This window comes from Chiloscyllium punctatum, chromosome 16 (genome assembly GCF_047496795.1).
Source record: "Chiloscyllium punctatum isolate Juve2018m chromosome 16, sChiPun1.3, whole genome shotgun sequence".
In the NCBI taxonomy this organism is placed as follows: domain Eukaryota; kingdom Metazoa; phylum Chordata; class Chondrichthyes; order Orectolobiformes; family Hemiscylliidae; genus Chiloscyllium; species Chiloscyllium punctatum.
In genome coordinates this window covers 5884917-5893502 of record NC_092754.1, presented here as the reverse complement: position 1 = coordinate 5893502, position 8586 = coordinate 5884917, and positions in this window count along the sequence as shown.

The window sequence follows — 8586 nt, the reverse complement described above, 5'->3', positions numbered from 1 at the left end:
CACTATCCTGTCTACCTGCGACTCCACTGCCACTTCTCAGCCCATTCGCCCATCTGGTCAAGATCCTGTTATAATCTGAGGTAACCTTCTTCGCTGTCCATTACACCTCCAATTTTGGTGTCATCCGCAAACTTACTAACTGTACCTCTTATGCTCACATCCAAATCATTTACGTAAATGACAAAAATTAGAGGACCCAGCACCGATCCTTGTGGGACTCCAATGGTCACAGGCCTCTAGTCTGAAAAACAACCCTCCACCACCACCCTCTGTCTTCTACCTTTGAGCCAGTTCTGTATCCAAATGGTTAGTTCTCCCTGTATTCCATGAGATCTAACCTTGCTAACCAGTCTCCCATGGGGAACCTTGTTGAACGCCTTACTGAAGTCCATATAGATCACATCTACCTTCATCAATCTTCTTTGTTACTTCTTCAAAAAACTCAATCAAGTTTGTGAGACATGATTTCCCACACACAAAGCCATTTTGACCATCCCTAATCAGTCCTTGCTTTTCCAAATACATGTATATCCTGTCCCTCAGGATTCCCTCCAACAACTTGCCCACCACCGAGGTCAGGCTCACCGGTCTATAGTTCCCTGGCTTGTCTTTACTGCCTTTCAACTCCCCCAACCACAACAGTGGCACCACGTTTGCCAACCTCCAGTCTGGTAGTACATAGGGTGAACAGAGCCTTATTTAACCATCTGCCTCATTAGGATTTGACTTCACAGTGGAACAACCCTGTTTAGAGACAAAAAAAGAACTGCAGATGCTGGAATCCAAAGTAGACAGGCAGGAGGCTGGAAGAACACAGCAAGCCAGGCAGCACCAGGAGGTGGGGTAGTCGACACTTCTGTTGTAACCCTTCTTCAGGACTGGGAGTAGGTGTAGGGGGAGCTGCAGATAAAAGGCATGGCAGGGGCAGGATGGTAAAGTGGAGATAGGTGAACACAGGCAGAAGGTACGGACCTGGTTGGTAAATGGGAGGAATGAATCCGGTTGGTGGCAGGGAGGAGTGGAAGGGAGGGGGAGGAGCTGGGAAGGGAATCGGGGGATGAAGGGAGATTATTTGTAATTGGAGAACTCAATGTTGAGTCCTCCGGGCTGCAGCTGCCCAGGCAGAAGATGAGGTGTTGTTCCTCCAATTTGCGGTGTAGTTAGTTGTGGCAATGGAGGAGGCCAAGGATGGTCATGTTGGAAAGGGAGTGGTTGGAGGAATTGGAATGGGCAGTGACTTGGAGGTCCAGTCGACCCCTGTGGGCCCGGCTGTGATGCTCAGCGAACCGCTCCCTAAGTTTACAGTCAGTCTCGCTGATGTAGAGAAGCCCACATCGGGAGCACCTGATGCAGTAAACTAGGTTGGAGGAGAGGCAGGTGAACCCCTATCTCACCTGGAAGGACTGTCCGGGGCCCTGGATGGAGGTGAGGGGGATGGTGTACCAGCAGGTTTTGCATCTTTTCTAGTTGCAGGAGAAGGTACCTGGGGGGTTGGTGGTCAGGGGTGGTCGGTTGGGAGAGTGGTGCAAACCAAGGACTATCGGAGAGAATGGTCCTTGCTGAAGGCAGAGAGGGGTGGGAAGGGGAAGATGTTCTTGGTGATGGGGTTTAGTTGGAGTTGGCGGAAGTGTTTAAGGATGATACATTGGGTGCTGAGGCTTTGAGCCTCCTGCCTGTCTATCAGTGGGATTTGAATCTATGACTCTAAATTATTAGTTGCTGATGAATGATAATACCATTACACCACTGCCTCCCATAAAAGATTCTACCCAAAACGTTAACTGATTTCTCTCCACAGATGATTCAAAACCTGCTGAGCTTTTCCAGCAATTTCTGTTTTTGTTTCTGCTTTGCATCTGCAGTTCTTTGAGTTATCATTACGATTCTTTAGGGACTTGACAGGGTAGATGATTCTATCAGAGGAAGTGGTGGAGGCTGGTACAATTACAATCTTTAAAAGGCATCTGGATGGATATATGAATAGGAAGGGTTTAGAGGGAATATAGACCAAATGGTGGCATATGGGACTAGGTCAGGTTGGGACATCTGGTTGGCATGGACAAGTTGGACTGAAGGGTCTGTTTCTGTGCTGTATGACTCTATGTGGAGAGGTTGTTTTCCCCTAGTGGGAGACTCCAGCACCAGAGGGTGTAATCTCAGAGTAAGGGGTCACGCATTTAGGATATAGATGAAGAGTCATTTTATTCTCAGAGGGTAATGAAACTGTGAATTCCTTTCCGCAGATGTGAGGTTGTTGAGTATATTCAAGGCTGAGATGTATTTTTAATCAGTAAAGGAATCAAGGGTTCTGAGGAAAAGGCAGGAAAGGATTATCAGACCAGTTATCATCTCATTGAATGGCAGAGCAGATACAATGGGCTGAATGATTTACTTCTGCTCCTGTATCTATTGGGCGGCACGGTGGCACAGTGGTTAGCACTGCTGCCTCACAGCGCCAGAGACCCGGGTTCAATTCCCGCCTCAGGCGACTGACTGTGTGGAGTTTGCACGTTCTCCCCGTGTCTGCGTGGGTTTCCTCCGGGTGCTCCGGTTTCCTCCCACAATCCAAAGATGTGCAGGGCAGGTGAATCGGCCATGCTCAATTGCCCGTAGTGTAGGTAAGGGGTAGACGTAGGGGTATGGGTGGGTTGCGCTTCGGCGGGGCGGTGTGGACTTGTTGGGCCGAAGGGCCTGTTTCCACACTGTAAATAATCTAATCTAATCTAATCTAATCTTGTGGACAAGGAAGGAGAGATTGGAGTTTGGGATCGTCTGGGGCCTGCCTTCCCTGAAGAAGTGGAGTTTGAGAGAAGATTTGATCGGGGTCTTCAATATCATGGGCGGTTTGGGCAGAGGGGGTGTAGGGGGTGTAGGGGGTGGGAGGATCAAAACCCCCGATTTGTTGGCAAAAGAGGCAAAGATGACACAAGAAGCAATATTTTCACACAGCAATGGGTTAGGGTTGGAATCTGTTGCCGGCGATTGTGGTGGAGGCAGATTCAGTTGATGGAAATGGATTATTTTCTGAAAAGGAAGAAGGTGCATGATTACAGGGAGGACCATGAGGCACACTGCTCAATCAGAGAGTGAGAACAGATGTAACTGGCTGCATGGCCTCCTGTACTATAACCATTCTGTGACTGTGAGGAGTTCCTCAATGTGTTTCCTCCTCTCTATTTCTGTTTATTTCTCCAGTCCCAGACCTCCCCCCGAGATCTCCATAATCCTCTGGTGTTCTGCCTCCTATCTATTCTCTTTCAGCTACTCTTTAGCAGAACCTGGGATTCCACCCCTACATCTCTCTGTAACTCTTCCTCTCGTGCTTGTATAGATTTCTGGAACAGAGAGACTTGCATTTATGTAGCAGCTTTTATCACCACAAAAATGGCCAGTGAAATACTTATTTGAAGTGTGGTCATTGTTGTAATGTAGGAATCAGAGAAACCAACTTGTACACAACAAGATCTCACAAACACCAACGTGATAATAACCAAATAATTTGACTTTTGATGCAGAATGGTGTATAATACTGACCATAATAACTGAAAATCCCACGTCCTTTATTAAAACAATAACATGGGATCTTTTACATCGACCTGAGGTATCTTTGAACAACCTTTCAACCATAATTTTTGTTTTTAGCTCTATGTTAATTTTTATAATTTCATACACCATTGAGTGCCTTTAGCCTTTTTTCAACATGGAGATGCCATATAGAATTACTTAGATTTTGCAAAAAAGTCAGAAAAATCCATTCAACTCAACCTGTCCATGGACTTTATATTTCATTCAGCCTCCATGTGTAACTCTGAAATCACAGAACTGTTACAGCAGAGAAATACTGACCATTCAGCCCATCCACAGTGCCTCTCCAAATGAGCATTTCATTTAGCTCCCTACCTCCTGTCTTTTCCTTGTAATCCTGCATGTTCTTCTTTCTCAATTAACAATCTAATTCCCTTTCTAATGCCTTGATTGAAACTACCATCTCAGGTTGTGAATTCTAGCTCCTAACTACTTCCTGCTTCAATACCCTTTTTCTCACATTTTTACTTCTTCTGCCTATTACTATAAATAGATAGAGAGTTACAGAGTTGTACAGCTTGGAAACCAACCCTTTGGTCTAACTCGTCCATGCCGACCAGATATCCTAAATTTATCTAGTCCCATTTTCCAGCACTTGGCCCATATCACTCTAACCCCTTCCTATTCATGTACTGTCGGAGAAATTCAGCCTAATGAACCAGTGACCAAATGAGGATTGCGGTGACCAGGCTGTCACAGAACTGATTCTCTGCACAGACAGCCAGAATGCCCTTCCCAGAACAGAAGGCGCAGGCATACTTTATAGGGATACAACGTAAAGATGATAATTGTAAAGCGATTGAAACAAGAATAATCTGAATGGAAGTTAATCAAGCGTCCGGCAGTAGCAATTCATTTGTAATTGACACAGGAGATTCCAGCTATCTCCATGCGTAGTTGAGAATGTCTTCCAGAGGACTCTTCATTCTATTTCCCGTCAGTGTGAAATGTCCCTTCTCCTGGCATTCAGGTCGGTCCATCTGTGTTCCTCCTGGGAGCGAAGTATTTCGGGGTCTCTTGGTGTGTCTCATTGTTTATGCAGTATCGGTTTCAATGGGAAATGAGCCTGCCCTTAGGGTATTGGGACTGCAGTGCTAACCTGGGCTGTAAGTTTACTGAGAAGGCTGTTTGGGAAGTGCATTCTCAGGTCTGGGAATAGATTGGCCATGTCTGATTTCTACATTAGCCTGTTTGGCCAAGACTGGTGCATTGTGGGTGTGTTCTGTGTGTGTTGGCAGGCTTGATCTGTGTTTCGCAGACCTGCTTCTGTGTTTTTTTTTTATGCGGTCATGCTGTAGATGGGCAGGGTGGCAGTTCTTTCTCCCACATATACCCATCCAGATGCCTTTTAAATGTTGCAATTGTATCAGCCTCCACCACTTCCTCTACCAGTTCATTCCATACACGCACCACCCTCTGTGTGAAAAAGTTGGCCCTTAGGTCACTTTTAAATCTTTTCCTTCTCATTCTAAACCTATGCCCTCTAGTTCTGGACTCCCACACCCCAGGCATGTCTATTTATCCTATCCATGCCCCCCATGATTTTATAAACCTCTGTAAATCCATGCCTCAGCTTCTGACGCTCCAGGGAAAACAGCATAAAGCCTATTCAGCCTCTCCCTATAGCTCAAACCATCCAACCCTGGCAACATTCTAGTAAATCATTCTGTGTCCTCTTATTCTCAATGCTTTCCTGAGTGGGAATACTTTCTCCTTATCTAGTCTGTCCAGATCCCTCATGATTTGGAATACTTTGATCAGATCTCCTCTCAGTTTTCTCTTTTCCAAGAACATAGTCCTAATTTCTCCAATCTATCTCCACAGCTGAACTCCCTCAACCCTGGAGCCCTTGCACTTTCATCGATGGTTTCACCTGCTTCCTAATGTGTCTATGTTATTCAATCCCTGTGCTGTCACATTCCACATTCTCACCACTTTCTGGCTGAAGAGGTTTTTCCTGAGGTCATGCTAATGATTATCGTGCAATGTTGACGTTTAGTTTTGCTCTTCCAACATGAAAATAAACTTAAGGAATAAGCTCTGTTTGCCTTTTCTATTGGCCTTATTGACCTGAGTCACAATTTGTTAATGATTTGTGTATTTGTTCTCCCAGACTGCTATGTTCCTGTATGTACTCCATTTATATTCTTATTTTACAAGTAATATCAGACCTTATCTTACTTATCACAATGTAAGATCTCATTCTTATTTATCTAGGCTGAAATGTGTTTTTCATTGAGCCCAATATAAATGGAAATGAAAGGAAAATATTGTGGATGCTGGAGATCTAAAATAAAAACTGAAAGTGCTGGGCAAACACAGCAAATCTGGCAGCAGAGAGAGAAACATAGTTAACATTCTGAGTCTGATATGGACTTCTGCAAGATTGCAGTTCCATAACTAACTTGTATTCTAATTTTCAATTTCAGCAAAAAGTCAAGCTATTTGCTGGACCAGGAGCATCACGATACATGTAGATGGAGTCGGAAAAAGGCATTGAGGTGGATGATCTGCCACATTCTGCCTTAATGATAGGCAGGTATGATGGGCTGAATGGCCTACTCCTGCCCCTATTTAGCCAGTGATTACATGGACCTTGGACAAATAAGGCTTGGTGCAGGTTCGTTCATGGGCAACAGAGTTTAGGAATAAGTTTGAGTTGTATGGAGAGTGGAAGGTGAAAGGCTGTCTATTGTGAGCATTGAATAGTGCAACAAATACTCGAAAATAGGAGATGCAGTAGGCCACTCAGCCCATTGAGATCACTTTGCTATTTGACATGATAACAGCTGATGTATCTCAATCCCTATTCTCACTGTCTTCCCATCTCCCTTAACATTTTGAAAGCGAATTCTATCTTGAATCTATTCAGTGACTCGGCTTCCACAGCCTTTTGTGGTCAAGAATTCCACAAGTTCACCATCCTCTGAGTGAAGACATGAGGGTTACAACAGCTGATGAGCTGAGAGAAGGGTGCGGATGGGTTACAAAACCATTTTCCTCTTGCGACGTTTGGTTCAATGGCTTAAAGTGCTCGATAGATCAGTCACACTCCTGGTGTTGCACTACCAAATGAGTGTGGGAATGTATGAAGAAGGATCACTCATTCTCCAGGCTGAAAAATCACTCATTACCAATCGGATTTCTTTCAAAACCCCTTTTTACTTTCCTTTAGATGGGCCTGTCTCCATTTTGTTCTTTACAATTCTTTTGCTCGTATGTTCCAGTTCAGGTTTTCTTTCTCTCTAAACTGCCCACTCAGACAGTTCTACATGTGAATCTGAACTGCTGCTCTAAAAGGAAGAACAACTCCTAAAAGGGTGAGGTTTTTAAATGAGGATGTGGCCAATAACCATTTAAAGTGCAGAAAACTACAGCATTATAGGAGAGCGGGTGCAATTTCTCTGTTTAATTAATTTAGCCTGGCTCTTACAGACTCTACTAATTTATTTTTAGTCTGTACGGCTTTAGATAAAAAAAAGTTATCATTTATATTATAGTTTTGATTGAAGTGTGCATGGAATTAGGGGTCCCTCTTTCAGGACAGAGATGAGGAGAATTCTAAACCCCTGTCCAGAGGAGAATCTTGTTCTGTGACTTTGGAACTCTCTGCCTCAGAAGGAGGTAGAGGCAGGATCATTGAATATTTTTGAGAGAAGCTTGTTACGAAGGTGAATCAACGGTTATCAGGGAGTGGGTTTGAGGGGCTGAATAGTCTACGTCTGCAATTTTATATCTTTGACAGTATCGAACTTGAGCATTGCTGAGGAAAAAAACATTGTCAAAAGCTTTTCGTCTTGCACACATCAGGATGATTCACAAGAATATCAATAACGGGGAAAAGAGAACAGTATTTATAAATGAAAACCAAAAGAACTGCGGATGCTGTAAATCAGAAGCAAAAACAGAAGTTGCTGGAAAAGCTCAGCAGGTCTGGCAGCATCTGTGGAGAGGAATCAGAGATAACATTTCAGACCGAAACACCCTTCCTCAGAACTCAACCCAAAACATTAACTCTGATTTCTCTCCACAGATGCTGCCAGACCTGCTGAGCTTTTCCAGCAACTTCTTTTTTTTTAGCATTTATAAATAATTTGATGTCTGCAAGGTGAAAACCTTTAACAAAATATGTCTTTTGTCACTGTCACTTGTTGACATTATGTTAGAGGATTACAATGAAGCATGTTCCTGCAGTTAGTTTATATGATCCAGAACAAGCCATAGTGTTACTAACGTTGGGGAATGTGTTGGAGCAAAAGAGCTTCAAGTTCCTAGGAGTAAACATCACCACCGATCTATCCTGGTCCATCCTTGTCAACGCTATAGTTATTAAAACACACCAACACCTCTACTTCCTCAGAAAGCTAAGGAAATTGGGCATGTCCACAATGACTCTTACCAATGTTTATAGATGCACCATAAAAAGCATTCTATCCAGATGCATCAAAGCTTGGTATGGCAACTGCTTTGCCGAAGACGGCAAGAAATTACAGAGAGTTGTGAACGCAGCGCAGTCCATCACAGAAACCAGCCTTCCCATTGACTCTGTTTATACTTCTCGCTGCCTTGGGAAAGCAGCTAACATCATCACAGACCCCTGCCACCCCGGTTATACTCTCTCCCACCCTCATCCATCCAGCAGAAGGGAAAAAAGTTTGAAACATGGACCAATAGATTTGAGAACACCTTCTTCCCTGCTGTTATCAAACATATGAACGAATCTCTCATATATTAGAGTTGACCTTTTTGTGCACCTTTTCTGTAGCTGTAACACAGTATTCTACATTCTGTTCTATTATCCTAATGTACTTAAGATTTGTCTGGATAGCACACAAAACAGTACTTGTTACTGTATCTTGGTACCTGTCAAAGAGTGTGGTGCTGGAAAAGCACAACAGGTCAGGCAGCATTCGAGGAGCAGATGCTGCCTGACTGACTGTGCTCTTCCAGCACCACACTCTATGACTTTGATCTCTAGCATCTGCAGTCCTCACTTTCTCC